This window comes from Candoia aspera, chromosome 2 (genome assembly GCF_035149785.1).
Source record: "Candoia aspera isolate rCanAsp1 chromosome 2, rCanAsp1.hap2, whole genome shotgun sequence".
Taxonomy (NCBI): Eukaryota; Metazoa; Chordata; class Lepidosauria; order Squamata; family Boidae; genus Candoia; species Candoia aspera.
The window spans coordinates 231,714,169-231,730,933 of NC_086154.1; positions in this window are offsets into that span (position 1 = coordinate 231,714,169).

Consider the following 16,765-nt stretch of genomic DNA (forward strand, 5'->3'; position numbering starts at 1 on the left):
CTGGATATGTCAGCAAACCTCTGAATGATTTGTAACAGCATAAAGCTATTAAATAATATGGGACACAAGATAGAGGATGAAGGGATACCCAAAATAATTTCTGAGGGATTAAGCAGAAGTCTCACAGTATAATTTTCTGGTTGTGACTGGAGAGCAAAGTGCTGCTTCCAACCCCTGCTATCCTAACTGCTCCAGTAGGATGTCAAAAGTATTAAAAGCTGCTAAGAGATAAAAGCTATATGAACAGAACATCTGGGATATCTTTTAGAACAGCTTTTCCCAATTTAGTGCCCTGTAGATGTATGCAGCTAATGGTCATACTGTATGAGAAATTATGGAAGCTGAACTCCAGGATTGAATAACTGGAAGGCAACCAGATAGGTTAGACCTGGGGTTTTGTCCAATAGGAATATCATCTCACCACTAGATTCTTCCAGCTGATACTAGATGCCCCAAAGAAGAAAGATGCATGCACTTGAGAAGGAACAAACACAGTGCACCCCACTTCTGAGCTGGGGGTTAAGGAACCCAACTAAATGATGTTTGATTAGCAATATCCTTCAGGACTATCTAACTATTAATAAAAGAAGCCTGTTAAGACTGTTGTCATTATTTATAGCATATGTTCTCTTCTATTGACAATCCCACACTATACTGGACAAACTGGTCAATTTCTACTCAAAAGAATCTAACATCAGGAATCACACTATCCAAAATCTAGCAGGAAAATACTTTAATTCTTCAGGATGCTTACTGTGTAGTAATCTCAATCTCAATGTGACCACCTTGGATGCAGGACTTATAAGGACCAGTTTCATCTTGAAATAGCTGAGCTAGGAGATTTACAGTAATACAATTTCTCACGGATCAAGACTTCCAATCACATTATGTATGCTAATCAGCTCAGCAGTACAGAAATGTCTGCATCACATTTAGCTATAGGTAATTTTGTCTCTCACCTCTCTTTTTCACCTTTCACAGCTTTGGCAATAATAAACTTGTTAGACTTTAAGATGCCTCAAGATTCTTTGCTGTTGATACACGAATGCATATCATGCATCTGAGGACTTTTTTCTCCTTCTTTTCTTTTAATTTAGTGATTGCCAGGTAGAGTGTATGATGACACACACAAGACAAAAGAGCTAGTAATTGTTTCTAGATCCTTTTCCTTGCTCTTAATTGTTCTGAAACAGGGCTCCCTGCCTTTGTGAGCTTTGCTGTACCCCAGATTTGTTACCAAAATGGTAACATTTGTGAGTAGGAAAACTTTGTTTTTTTATTGCAAATCATCCATGCATCTGCTTCCCTCTCCTGGTTAAATGAGCGATTAGCAGCAGTGATTGCAATGGGCCTGCCCCTAAAATCTCACACAAGCCCCAGGGAAATGAAAAGGGCCAGTGTGGCAACAATGCACACCCTGTGGTACACAACTTTTTCATATGGCAAGATAGCCCTTCCAGAATCTTTCACCATTAGGCTGAGTTCTAGGCCTCTCTTAGGCATGAAAGCTGGCTGGGTGACTTTGGGCTCTCTCTTAGCCCAATCCACCTCACCAGGTTGTTGTTGTTATGGGGAAAATGGGAGGCAGGAATATTAGGTACGCTCACCGCCTTGTGTTGACGAAATTTAAAGGCGGAATAAAAATAGAGGACAACTTTTAAAACCAATTGGAGTCTAGCACAGGGAAATAAGAAGTTCATTTTTCCTCTATGAATACATGACATGCCTTTGCATAAGGACTGCTTATTCAAAGCCCAATGTAAAGTGCACTAATCCCTCTTGAGCATCAGTTCCAAAACAGCTGCTGGCACAAATGAATTGACTTCTCCTTCCAACATACTGTAGAAGTCAGCTTGCTGGTGGGTTTTCTTAATGTTGCTACAAGATTTCTGGGAAGCTGTAGCAGGATTGCTATGTTCTACCACTATTCATTCCAAGTGTTAGTCACAGTGCGGATGCTGCTGCTGCCAACAAGGGTTTTTTAATGCAGCCATTGTTCCACTGTCTTTCTTGGCACAGGTTTTTTTTTACAGATTTTCCCCCATTTGAAACAGTTTCCAACTCTTCTCTTTTCACTTTTGCAAGGGAACAATGGCAAATGAAATGTGTCCTTTCATGTTGGCATGTATGCCAGCAAACTGAGCAACATGTTAGATTCTGATATTCTAGTATGAATAGACCACATATATTTATTGCACTCACACTTTGGCCTTCCTCCAAGGAGTTCTGGGTGGCATTTCAGCTTTATTACAACCTTGTGTCCTGTGGGCATTAAATGTGCTAATGAGCAGCAATCCTGTCATGTGGACAGGGACTCATTCAGCCTACTCCAGAAGAGACCACATCTCTCCTGGGGTAAAATTCATAGTTTTAGTAGTGGTTGTAGTTAGGAGTTAGCCTGCCAATGGCACCAAAACTGGCAATGGCTTGGTGGTCAAGTAACCACGGTAGAAGTGGGATCAGATTATAGATCATAGTTGAATAGTTAGCAGGCCCAAAACTGCACAACCAATTGTTTCATCCTTTGCATCTGATCAAGGGACGCGGTGGCGCTGTGGGTTAAACCGCTGAGCTGCCGATTGGAAGGTCGGTGGTTCGAAACTGTGCGGCGGGGTGAGCTCCTGTTGCTCGTCCCAGCTCCTGCCAACCTAGCAGTTCGAAAACATGCAAATGTGAGTAGATCAATAGGTACCGCTTCGGCGGGAAGGTAACGGCGTTCCGAGTCATCATGCTGGCCACATGACCCGGAAGTGTCTATGACAACGCCGGCTCCAAGGCTTAGAAACGGAGATGAGCACCGCCCCCTAGAGTCGGACACGACTGGACTTTACGTCAAGGGAAACCTTTACCTTTACCTTGCATCTGATCAACTTAGAAGCTGATCTTAATAAGTTCTGTTACTCCTCTCTTTAGTACAACAGGAAATAAAGGGGGGGGGCTGTATAATCTACTTTATAAGGTGTCCTGACTTGCAGAATAGAATAACTGCAGATCATGTACAGGATATATAAAAAGTGTGTGAGACTATCCCTTTTGTAAACCTTTTCTAAAAAAAAAATCGTGTGGGCTGGTAATAAAAAGTATTCTTTTGTCTTCACTGTCTGCAATTTCTTAGCTCAGAATCCCTCCCAATGTTAATAGTGTTTCTAAGATCCTAAATTGGAAGTTCATTTTTCCTATTAAAAGGATTGTAGGAGTGATGCTGCAACACATTATTGGTATGTAACACATAGATATAGATAGTATTAAATTGCAATGTTTGTGCTTTAACACCTTGATTATTGCACTTCAAGAAGATAGTGGTGGTGGTGGTGAAGATGGTGGGGACAATTAGTACTTTTTCTACATATATATAGGCAGACACATTGCCTACTGGAAAAAATAAAAACCAGACATGGCAAATATTTTAATTTTACAAGACTTCAGGCTACATACAGTAGTTTCACAGAGGAGGAGAAGAAATCCTTAGTGAATCTGCAAATGATAAACTGGAAGTGATTCCTAATACTTTAGAAGTCAGGAAAATAATTCTGTATGTTTGAATGGAAAATTGTGCTGAAGTCAACAAAATGACATACATCAGAAACCAGACAAAATTCTTTGTTTAGGCAATATATGGCTGCCATATTGGGTAGCAAAAATCCGAGTTAGTTTTATCTATTTACTTGCTGCTATCTGGTGATCATCTGGATTCTTGTAGCTCAGATATGATAACTCTAGGCAAATATGATAAATGCAGATGAAAAAATGTGACAGTAAGACTTGTGAGCAGGATATGGGTATTATCATCTGATTGACAGTGAATGGGGAGTATGATGAAGTTTTGAAAAATAGGATAATGAGATTTTGACCTGTTTTAAAAGAACTATAGAACCCAAGCCACAGCACCTATTAGTTTCACTGTATTCTATACTTATTTGTAGTACTGAATGCTATGGTGGACATTGTATTTTTAAAAGGATATAATCAAATTTAAAAGATATAGTCAAACTCAATTTCTTCAAGCAGAATGTGAAGGAGATTACTTGTTCAAAAGAAATAGACCAGTTGAAGGAAAGAGGCAGAGTGATGTCATATGGAAAGAAGCCCTAAGCATGAGAAGAAATTCACGGCCCTGAATATGGATATTTATTTATTTATTTATCATATTTCTTCACTGCCAATCTTGTGTTGCGATGAATATCCTGTTGAAAGCATCAGAGTAAGTTTGACAAGAGTAGGAAACAATCAGAAGTGATACAATTATGAGAATTTACTGTAGGCTACTTAACCAAGCAAAAGATACAGATGATGCCTTTCTGGAATAAATTCATCAAATTCTTAAGACAGCTGGCTATAGTGATAAGGGGAGATTTCAATTATTCCAGTATCTGCTGGAAAATGTACTTAACTGGGAGTAGGATGTCCAAAAGATTTCTGAATTTGCTTTCAGAAGGTGGAAGAAACCAATCAAAGAGGGATGAGAGCTCTGGAAAAATGAGATACGGAAAGCGTAAATATGAGCAAACCCCATGGATGATAGAAAACTCACTGTCAGGCTGAAAAACAAGAACAGATATATAGGAAATGGAACTAAGATAACACCAGTTGGGGCTCTTTAGCTTGAAATGAAGCAGGGAATAAGGGGAGAAATGATTGAGGTACATACAATCATTCATGGTATAGATAGCATTATGTTAGAACTCAAGGTCCTCCAGTGAAACTAACTTTAGATAGATTTAAGACCAACAGAAGGAAATTGTTCTTGTTTTTTAAATACAGCACATGATTAAATTGTGGGGTTCACTGCTAGCACTTGTGATAATCCCAGTCAGTTTTAATGGCTTTGAAACAGGTCCATGGAAGCTAAGTTACTATGACTACCAATACTGATGATTATTTATTACCTCCTGAATCATAGGCAGGATGTCTTCAATACTGGTTGCTGGGAAGTGACATATCACCTTCCAGTCCAAGCTTGTTAGCTTTTCAGATGCATCTAGTTCACCACTGTGTGACACAGAATGTTGGACTATATGGAGCTATGGCCTGATCCAGCAAGGGTTTTACGTTTTTGCAGAGTAACTAAGGAGAACTACAAATTGGTAGCTAATAAGTTGAATCTGTTAGGGAATTCAAAATATAAGCAACTGTTTTGGACATATGTCTGATTTAAAAAAGGAGCTAAGGAGTTGGAGATGTAATACATGGGGAAGCGGTTTGGTGAGGTCATAATAAAAGGGAATAAGGAAAAGGCAGCACTGCTTAACATGTTCTTTGTGTGTGCCTTCTCTCACAAGAGAGAGTGAGAAGTTCCTAATGAGAAGCCATCTTACTACCTTAAGTGAATTCAGTCTCTGGGGCAGATGAATTACCTCCACAGGTGTTGAAGTAATATCAGAACTGCTGACTGTAACCTTTGAAAAATCCCGGTGAACTGATGAGATGCTGGGAGACAAGAGGACGGCAAATATAGTCCCAAAATTTTGGGAAATTGAAGAGGAAGGACCTGGAAGCTATGACAGTACTAGAATGTACTGATGTCAGCATGGCTTTCCTTCCTCTTGCAGTTGATAGGTTTGCTTGCATGCTTATTGATTGATTGGACTATTGCATTCAATATGCACTACTTGGAGCTGCCCTTGAAGACCACCTGGAAGCAGAATCTGGTGGCACAGGCAGATGTAAGCATCCCATGGTATGCCCATGTGTCACTACTGCTCCACAAGCTGCACTGTTTGCCAGGTAGCTTCCTGGTGCAATTAAAGGTGCTGATTATCACTTATAAAGCCCTTCATGGTATAGGGTCTGGCTATTTAAGGAACTGCCTTTCTCTGATAGTTTCTGCCCAGCCTATGAGATAAGGTAGAGTGGATGCGCTCCAGGCCCCTTTGATTAAACAGTGCTGCCTATCAAGAATTAGGAAGCATTCTTCTCTATCATGGCACCTGCCCTCTGGAACATCATTCCCCAGAGACCCGTAGAGCTCCCTCCCTGATGACCTTCTGGAAGTCTTTGAAGACCTGGGTGTTCTCCTCGGTTTGTGGGGTAAAGTCCTGATGATCCTGTTGGTTGCTTTTTTGTTATATTGTATATTTTATGCATGGTTCTTTTTTGCTCAGTTCTATGGTTCTTTCTTATTTTTAATTGTAAGCTATCCAGAGTCATTTGGAGTTGGGTGGCTTCTGTTGTTGTTGTTTATTTGTTCAGTCGCTTCCGACTCTTCGTGACTTCATGGACCAGCCCACACCAGAGCTTCCTGTCAGTCGTCAACACCCCCAGCTCCCCCAGGGATGAGTCCATGACATCTAGAATATCATCCATCCATCTTGCCCTTGGTCGGCCCCTCTTCTTTTTGCCTTCCACTCTCCCTAGCATCAGCATCTTCTCCAGGGTGTCCTGTCTTCTCATTATGTGACCAAAGTATTTCAGTTTTGCTTTTAATATCATTCCCTCAAGTGAGCAGTCTGGCTTTATTTCCTGGAGGATGGACTGATTTGATCTTCTTGCAGTCCAAGGCACTCTCAGAATTTTCCTCCAACACCACAGTTCAAAAGCATCAATCTTCTTTCTCTCAGCCTTCCTTATGGTCCAGCTCTCGCAGCCATATGTTACTACGGGGAACACCATTGCTTTAACTATGCGGACCTTGGTTGTCAGTGTGATGTCTCTGCTCTTAACTATTTTATCGAGATTTGTCATTGCTCTTCTTCCAAGGATTAAGCGTCTTCTGATTTCCTGACTGCAGTCAGCATCTGCAGTAATCTTCGCACCTAGAAATACGAAGTCTTTCACTGCTTCTACATTTTCTCCCTCTATTTGCCAGTTATCAATCAAGCTGGTTGCCATAATCTTGGTTGGGTTTTTTTGAGGTTTAGCTGCAAGCCAGCTTTTGCACTTTCTTCTTTCACCTTCATCATAAGGCTCCTCAGTTCCTCTTCGCTTTCAGCCATCAAAGTGGTATCATCTGCATATCTGAGATTGTTAATGTTTCTTCCAGCGATTTTAACTCCAGCCTTGGATTCCTCAAGCCCAGCACGTTGCATGATGTGTTCTGCATACAAGTTGAATAGGTAGGGTGAGAGTATACAGCCCTGCTGTACTCCTTTCCCAATCTTAAACCAGTCTGTTGTTCCGTGGTCTGTTCTTACTGTTGCTACTTGGTCGTTATACAGATTCTTCAGGAGGCATACAAGATGACTTGGTATCCCCATACCACTAAGAACTTGCCACAATTTGTTATGGTCCACACAGTCAAAGGCTTTAGAATAGTCAATAAAACAGAAATAGATGTTTTTCTGAAACTCCCTGGCTTTTTCCATTATCCAGCGGATATTGGCAATTTGGTCCCTAGTTCCTCTGCCTTTTCTAAACCCAGCTTGTGCATCTGGCAATTCTTGCTCTATGAATTGCTGAAGTCTACCTTGCAGGATCTTGAGCATTACCTTACTGGCATGTGAAATGAATGCCACTGTTCGATAATAAAATAAATAAAGTATATACTTCCTGCTCCCATTTTACATTTCTGAACAACTTACAGACAAAGCTGATCTGTAAAATAAAATATGAAAAGCCAGCAGCATAAAATCCCCTGGATAAAAATAAATATTTTAAGCCTCCTCCTGGACTTTGACAAGGAGGAGACAACCTTCTATAGTCCAGGCCCTGCTATGGAAAAAAAGAGAGTTAGCTGTGGATGTTAAAAATGCCTCATTGAAGATCTAAGACACTGAGGCAGACTATATGGGTCTAGGCTGTCCTGCACATAATCAGGCCCAGGCCATGAAAGGCTTTACAGTATATCCCATAATGAGCATCCTGAATCGAATCAGGACAACAAGCTAGTAACCAGTGCTGCTCTTTTAACCCCAAGGTGATATAGTATCCTTGTAGAATGCCTGTTTACCACTTATGCTGCCTCATTCTGGGTCAGTTGAAGTTTCTGGACAATATTCAGAGTTTATGCCATAAAGACGCACTGAAGTAATCCAACCTTGAGGTTCCCAGTGTGCATCACTGATTCTAGCTCTGTCTTCTCCAGGATGGGTGTATGTGCTTCATCAGCTCATGCTGATGGAAGGCTCTTGTGCAACTGATATGTATAAGTATGTTTTATTTAGATCAGTGTTTCTCAACCTCAGCAACTTTAAGATATGTGGACTTCAACTCCCAGAGTTCCCCAGCCAGCATGCACACCCCTTAAAGCTGCTGAGGTTGAGAAACACTGATTTAGATAAATAAATAACACCAAATCACATACATGTCTAGGCATTTCAAAGTTTAAACTGAAAAGTAATATAGAATAACTGAATACAATAACTATGTGGTTCTATCAGACTCTTTATGATTTTGAATTACCACAGACTAATATCACTCTCCTCTTACATTGATGGACTATGAAATGTTAAACATTTACTATAATTTTTAATAGACCTTTTAATTAATAAAGAAGGTTTTTTTATTAATGTTCTCCCTGCAGGTATGTTGCATGTCTCCTCCCCCATTCATAGCTATCACGCATGTTGGGAATTATAGGAGTTTTATTCAACAGTTTTGGTGGGCAACAAAATGAGGAAGACTGGGTTAAATGATATTCTATTTACAAATGATGGCTACATGTCATGCTATACTGGTTCTAACCACTGAAGGGCAGTAGTAACCTACTAAAGCCTTGCACAAATGGATGACCTTGCATGAAGGGAATAAAGGCTTTTATATACGAATAATATAAGTATTTAAAATAAACAAATGCATAAATTATTATCCTCCCCAAGAGTTTTTATATTTTTGACACAGAAGCCTGGGAATATCTTAGTGGAGAACATGAAAAATACCTATTAATAACTCATGAAATGCAGTGATTTATTGCATGTGTTTTATATAAGTCTCTTCTTGCTTTAAACTGAAAACTGAAGAAGTCTCATAGCAACTTTTCTGACTAGCAAATTTTACTAACCTGCATAAGTTTTATGTGCTGCAGCTTGCTTCATCAGATGTATAGTGTGGCTAGACATGGAGGCTTTAAACTGGCTGAGGTGGGAATAGAAGGGAAGACAGCATAATTATGCAAATATAGGTGTCACCAGTTTACAAGTACCTTATCAACTAACAACTGTAATGTGTTAAAAACCCATTGTACTTGTTGAGACCTTCTGAGATTGCTTGAAAACTTTTGATGTATGTAAGTTCAACAATTTCTCATGTGATAGTACTATTAAAATCCTGCTTTTCTAAAACAATCACTTTGACGTCTGCCATAGACTGTTCTGGAAAGTTGAAATGCTCTGATATTACTTTGTCCTTGGTTTGAATTCTGATGTCAAACTTATGTCCAAGAAATGAAGTGTTACTTGGTAAGGTAAATGCTGGGATAGAAATGGCTGCAGTGCAGTTAGTGGCCAAAAAGGACTAGATAAGGGAGGAGGTGTCCCCACACCTGAAATCTCATCTACAACAGCTTAGCTAAACTTGTCTCCAAGTAACAAGGTATAACTGATTTTACGTATCTTGAAGTTGCAATGAAGATGCAATTAGACCTTACTGGCTTAAGGGGAAAATACTACTTTAAAGCATACCAAATAATTAGGGCTTCAGATTCACTTTGGCAAAGTGCCTCAAAGCACATGGCAGTGAGAACAGAGCACCTGCCTATGACTCATTAAAGCAGTCATGTCTTTTTTCAAGACCCTGCAGCTGCTGCAGGGAGACTTCTGCTGCAGCCATGTGAACCTGGAAACAAAAGTGGTAGTTTTAATGAGTTGCAGAAATGTACTGCATGCATGTTCCTGAGTTTTCCAAATGATCTCTTCCCAATTATGTCTGAAGCATTGCACAGCCTTTCAAATGGTGTCTTGAGGTTATTTCACTGGTGATGAATTAAGGGCAACATTGCTTGGCCACAGGTGTTGTCAAGGCCTGATGGTGCCATGTTAAAGAGCAAGTGAGGACTGAGCAACAATGAAACTCCCCAAAAGCATTAAGCTAAAACTTTCTTCAATATGATTTGGGTATTCTTTTACATTTGGGTTCTGCAACATAATAATGGGATTTGTTAAAGATCAATAAATTGGGAGCCAGAAATTATACACACTAGAAAGATTTTTGTGGGCACTACACACATAATGTGTATTTAAATATTTAAACAAAATCCAATGCTGGCAAAACAATTGGGAAGAGACAAGGAGATTCAGCAATTTCTGGATCGAAGGGAGATATATCAACAATGAACTCTTGTTTCTTTAGAATACCGCCATCTGGAGTAAGGAGAAAATGTATTTATACTCGTTCTGCTTCATACCATGCAGCTGTAATTTAAGGCTTAAGGAAATGCAGATCCCATTAGGATCACTAATAGTTCTTGGTTGCCTTAGTAATAGGTGTGCCTTCCACAAGCACATTTACCACCTGCGCCTCCACCCACCCTCCATCCGCCAGAAATGATTAGGCAAATGGGTTGCATGCAGTGCATCTTGCTTCCGTGTGAAATAGTGCTTAGAAATCCACCCTAACGTTGAGGATAAAAACAGGGCGCTTGTTCCTTGCAGTAAGAAAAGGAGTTAAAGAGGAAAATAGTGCTAGACATTTTTGAGAGGATATTTCAGGTAGTCATCTGCTATGAGCAGAAAGCTTGCCCATACATAAAATGGCTGCTATGGTGGTAGAGTTAGTCACAAGCAAAAAACAAAACCTAGATGGAAGTTGGTAGGTACTAATGCAAGAGTCTATAGACATACTGGTTTTTGCAGAAATCATCTTGAGGACACCTGTCCTATACTATTATTTAAATAGAAAATTCCAATCTGTTCTTCCTTTTCTCAACTCCTTTTGCCCCAGTATACAGTAATTTCCTGCTAGAGATTTTCCTATTCTTGGCCCCCATTGTAAACTAGTTAATCATATTACAGAACTGTATGGTGTCTTTGTCCATTCAAAGTGGCGTGTACACACTTACTTTATTCATTCTTAGAAAAGCAAGGTAAAATAGGTGAATGTTAGTTTTGCCCATGGATGGGGTTTACCTTATTCTCCATCAGAAACAGTGTGTGTCCTGGCAATGCTGAAAGGAAACAATGCATACAGACATCCATTTGTATTCAAAAAAGCTCACTGTAGAGCAGAAGCTACTGTAGGTATGGAAAAGTTTTCATCTGTATCACTTGGCAGAAAATCAAACAAATCCATTGTCAATTAATACAGAAACTGTGTTAAACGACGACTTCCAATTTCCTAATTTTTTTCTTCTTTATCAAAAGAGGCTTCTGTTTTTCTACCTCATTTCCAGAGTGTTTTAGAATGTTCAACTTCATTGTGCTGGTGTTTTAAAGCTTAGTTTATCATTGTTAGAAGACAGAGGTTGATGTGTTGAGTTTTTTCTTCTTCTTTTGCTGTTATACCTCACTCTAGCACACTGCAGCTCCCCAGCTGTCCAAGCTTCCTGCTCTGAAAAAGCCCCATAGGAGAAGTTCCCTCATTATATCTCCTCAAGGGATTTAACTAATGCAAGGGTAGTCAAAGAGACTGCAGATCACTGACGAGATGATGTTATGAAAGAAAACAGTATATTCATGTGTCTCTCTTAGCTCATAGTTACTAAGGTACAAGGCTTTTCAGCTCGCCATCCATTAGAATTTCATGCAGTCTTTCTTCTTTGAAAAAAAAACAGAAAAATTCTTTTTTTTTAATACATTGCATGAAAATGATTCCTAAAAACCTAGAAGTAATTTGACCACCACTATAGAAACCTATACTGTGATAGAGGGACGATTCATCTCATTTTGTATAAACCAACTATTTTTTTGTCAAACTTATTTTGAGAAATCTATCGTTTTTGAATACATGACAACTTAAAAGCAAAATCTGAGATACTGAAATCCAGCATTTTTCAGCAATATGTAGGTTGCAATCAAGGGAATATGCCATTAATAGAGAGTTGAAATTACACAGTCTCGAAACTAAATCTCCAAGTCACCTAATAAATTGGAGCACTTCATAAATGGGAAAGTAAACATGAGGTTCCATAAAACCGGAACATGGGAGACAGCAGATTTGAAAGATTTACCCATCGGGGAAAAAGGTTTTGATTGAATGCTTGAACTTTTAAAAACTGAGATTTGTATTCCTGGATATTCAACCCTGTTTGTGGAGCTGAATCAAACTTGTCCTCCTCCCCTCCCCTCACAAGTTTCTTCTGTGTAAAAACAACAGCATCAACAGCAACAAAATGCCTAACCAGTAGCCTAGTCCTGTCCATGTTCTCAACCATCAGATACAAATGATATTTTAGTTTGGTTCAATTTTTAATATTTACCAAAATTCTTACATTTATTTAAGAAAATGTCAGAATTTTTAATCGTTGAGTTAATCTGTGTTTGTTTAAACACAAGTTTAATTTGAGCAATCTCAATGTAATTGTCATTTTTAATATTTTGTACTGCATTTTCTTGTGAACTGCCCTGGGTGCTTCTATAAGCAGAAGGGCAGATTATAAATTTAATAATAAAATCAGTTATAAACAGAATAAAAGGATTTTTCTTTAAAAAAAACCTTATGGTTTAGGAAGTGAAACTGGCATATTGGGCCATCTCTAAAGCTACCTGGATTGAGAACTCAAATTAGAACATTAGTTACATGATGTCAGTTCCAAAAATTGCTACCCTCCAGCAATTAAAAATTATGGATGTTGCACCTAATGGGGGAGGTGGGGGAAGAGAATGTAACCTTTGGGGAAAATGCTATCCAGATTCTCAGAAATAAATCAATGAGTAGGAACAAGGGTGTCTGTGAGAGGATGGGGGATTTAAAAAGGCAAAATGGTGGCTGCTAATTACACAGCCACATCACCATCTTGGCATTTTTGCCGCTTCTGCAGAAAGCACCAATATGTAGAAACATTGGGAAGAAAACTAGTGTGGCATCTCCAAGTGACACGAGAGCTGTTGGAACTATTTTCTAAATGGAAGCAGCCAAGAAGGTAAGAAGTTCTTGGTGTGCACTGCTGTTCAAGGAATAAAACAATACTTTTTAAACTTCTTTGACAAAAACTTTGCCACAGAGAGCAACTGTGTCCACTTTCACTACCCGAAACTTTAATGAGCTGTAAGTACATTTGAGTCTCCAATAAAGTACCTGATGGTTTTGTGAGTACAAATGGCTGCAAAAAGGAACCTATTTCTGAACCCTTTACCTCCTTTCATTGAATGACACTCTGAAATTGATGGCGCATGTACAAACTCTAATTAGCTGTTTCCAAGCATCCTTCCAGTCACAAATAGAGCTGTGGAATGCAGGCAAAGAGCCCAAGGCAGGCTTTAACCGGTGTGGAGGACTTGTTTTCTTCCAAATCCCAAATGATTTGTAAGAAAGGGTTAAGAGAATCATAGTAGGAAAAGAGCTCTATGTAACCAGCCAATGATAACATTTTATCTTAATAAAGGAGACCTCCAGCTCCAACTGGCACAATTACATAGTACACCTAGAATTTAAACAAATCTTAAATCAGGGTTGAGCAACCTGGAGCCCTAGAAACAAAACATTTTCTTGAAGTCCTTAGGACACACTCTTTTTTTCCTGCCATTCAATCATGTCTGATCCTTGGCGGCTGCCTGGACTAGTCCTTGGAGTTTTCTTGGCAAGATTTCAGAGGTGGTTTGCCATTGCCTGCTTCCCAGGGCTGAGAGATAGTGACTGGCCAAAGGTCACCCAGCTGGCTTTGTGCCTAAGGCAGGACTAGAACTCACAGTCTCCCGGTATATAGCCTGATGCCGTAACCACTGTACCAAACTGGCTCTCAACACACCAAACATGATAACTAAGAAAGTTGCAAGTCTTCTCACTGTATTGAGCACACAGTAACAATATAATTTCAGATCAAATAGGCTTAACACATTTTTAAAATATTGAAACCCAAAAAATCAACTCCCCCTAAAAACCACAACCCCCACAAAGAAAAATACAGAAAATCCTGGCCCTGACCATTTTGTATCATCTCACTCAGTACAGCCTTTGAGCCCCTACAAACATTGAGCTAGGACTACTATATCTGGGCTGCAATAATAGACTTGACCACTTGATGGTACGAAACACAGAAATTTTTTCTGCCATCTAGCGATTATCTGGATTTCTGTAGCCTAGATATGTGTAGATATGGTAGCGCTAATCAGACCACTGCTACTCTAGACCATTGTGCATTGTTATACTGAATATAATATGTCAAATTAATACTGTGCAGAGTAGAAAAAAAATCTAAGTGGATTCTGCCAGCTGGTTATCACGTTGTATTATCAGATCCCTGTAAGGTAAAGGTAAAGGTTTCCCTTGACGTAAAGTCCAGTCGTGTCCGACTCTAGGGGGCGGTGCTCATCTCCGTTTCTAAGCCTTAGAGCCGGCGTTGTCCGGAGACACTTCCGGGTCATGTGGCCAGCATGACGACACGGAACGCCGTTACCTTCCCGCCGAAGCGGTACCTATTGATCTACTCACATTTGCATGGAAGTCTACTATTAACCAGTGGGCTTTTCCTGATCAGATTTTCTCAATTTTCTTAAGGGTACATCTTCCAGGTACATATGCCCAGAAAAAAGCTGTCATATGGAAGCAGTAATCTGCCTCCATTATCCATCGTTTGTATGGATAGTTTGGTTTTGATTATGTATTTTGTTTTCCTTGATTCTTGGCTAACACTATCAAGTAGTGCCAGATGCAGAAACTATCAGTAATCCAGTGAGCGAGAATTTGCTTTCATAACTCTTTTAAAAAAAGAAGAGAATCTTAGAATATTCTTATGGATGGAATGAGGTGTCATTCCTCAGTGAGGAGGCAGTCAAAGGGTATGTGTGAATGGCCTGTCTGTCTCTGCTCAATCATTTCTCCAGCTGTCTACAGATTCCCTGGCTTCCCACACTTCAGTTCAATTCCAAGTCTCTTCTGATGGACCTCTTTAAAACATTTTGATGCTATGCCCCCTCTATGGGATGCTCCTGCCCCTGAGAAAATGTGGGGGAAATTCTACTTTTCTTTCTGTGAAATTTCCTTGCCCACAAATCTGAAGGAGAATTTCAAAAGGCCATTTATACTGTATCCAGCTTTTGATAAAGACAGAATCAGTCCTTAGATTCTGGGAGCACTGAAGGAAAACATGCACGATGATGAAGAGAGGATCTCTGTGTTAGCAGATTGCTTGGAAAGCCTTTGGCCCAGGAGAGATCAGAAAAGTCACACACCAGGCATTTCTATAAAAATAATTTTATTTACAGAAAGCAAACATATTTACAGGCTCTCAGTGAGAGCTGCTTAACTCTCTACGTGCCTACACAGAAGGGAAACTGAAACTAAAACAAGTTCAGGCAAGTTCCTCCCTTAGGCAATGCAACCATTAACACGTGAAAAGGGCCAAAACATGTGAAAAGGCCAAAATGATTAGTTACCATAGTAACCTTAATCTGTAGTAGAAAACATATTAACACTCTGGAAGAAGGGTGAATCTATAACTGAGGACCCAGCAAGAGCAGGAAAGGGATGTTTATTTATTTATCACATTGATAAGGCCTTCCAGCTCCATAAAGACTATGTGGAATGTAACATTAAAAAGCAGCAGGAAACAATCTAAGCAAAAAAATAAAACAATGCATGTCTGGAAGGAAAAAACAATCAGGCCAAGACATAAACGATATAGAGCCTTGCCACCCACACTAAGCCAAGGGCCAGGGAAAGAGCAAGCTTTTTAAAGACTTTTTGAGGGATGCTGTTCCAGAGGGCAGGCACTGGGACAGAGGAAGGAGGCTTCTTGGGTCCTATCAGATGACATTAATGACTGGGACCTTGAGCATGACAATTATGTCCAATCACACAGGATGGGCAGGGACTATCAGAGATAAGTGGCTAAGCCCTATCCCATGAAGGGCTTTACAGGTGGCAAGTAGCACCTAAATTTGCACCCAGAAGCCAACTGGCAACCACTGCAGCTTGTAGAGTTGTGACAGGCCTGCTACTGCCTGTGCCACTGCACTCTGGATCAACTGCTTTTATGGCCCAGTTGGGCTTATCCCCAGGGGAGGAGGAAGTAGAGCCAGGGGCATCTGGGGTTATAGTCCTGGAGGGGGTGCTTCAGCAATGCTGAAGCCAAAGACTCCACTCTGGCTGCGGATTCCCTGCCCTCACCCTCTGACAGCCTCTCAGACTCTGACGTTCTTTCACCCAGTCCCAAGCAACCCAGCAGCAGAGGGCTGAGCTCTGCAAGTCAGAGAGACTGGCCAAAAAGCAGGCCAGCAGGAGAGCAGGCTCTAATGAGCTGTGTGCCTCAGCTGTGCCTTTGGGTGGAGGCTTGACTTGGCTTGGCTTATTTACTGGCCTCCCTCCCAGAGGGAAAACACAGAGAACAATGTTTCAAGCCTCAGCTCTGTTGTGTTTACTTTGCTGTGCCCTGCTTAGAACTCTGGATTCCATCTCACTCTGTCTCTTGTCTTTTCCCTTGGGATTGTTGCTTGTTTGCTGGATCACTGGTCTCAACCAGTGCCAAGCCATTGACTACATTACAGTTGCCGTCTTAATTTGTAAGTAAAAAGGACTCTTTTCTTCTCAAAGTTCTGTCCAAGCAGTACTTGCCTGTCACTGGACTGTGGTAGGCATCCAGCTTGCTATCTTGTTGGTGGCAGCCAAGAGGGCTGGTACAGAAAAGCTGCAACTTCTGAATGGTTTTCAAGGGTAGCCCACATACATCACATTACAGTAGTCCATATATAAGATGACATGGGCATGAATGGTGGTCTGAAGGGCCTCCCAGTCCAGGCAC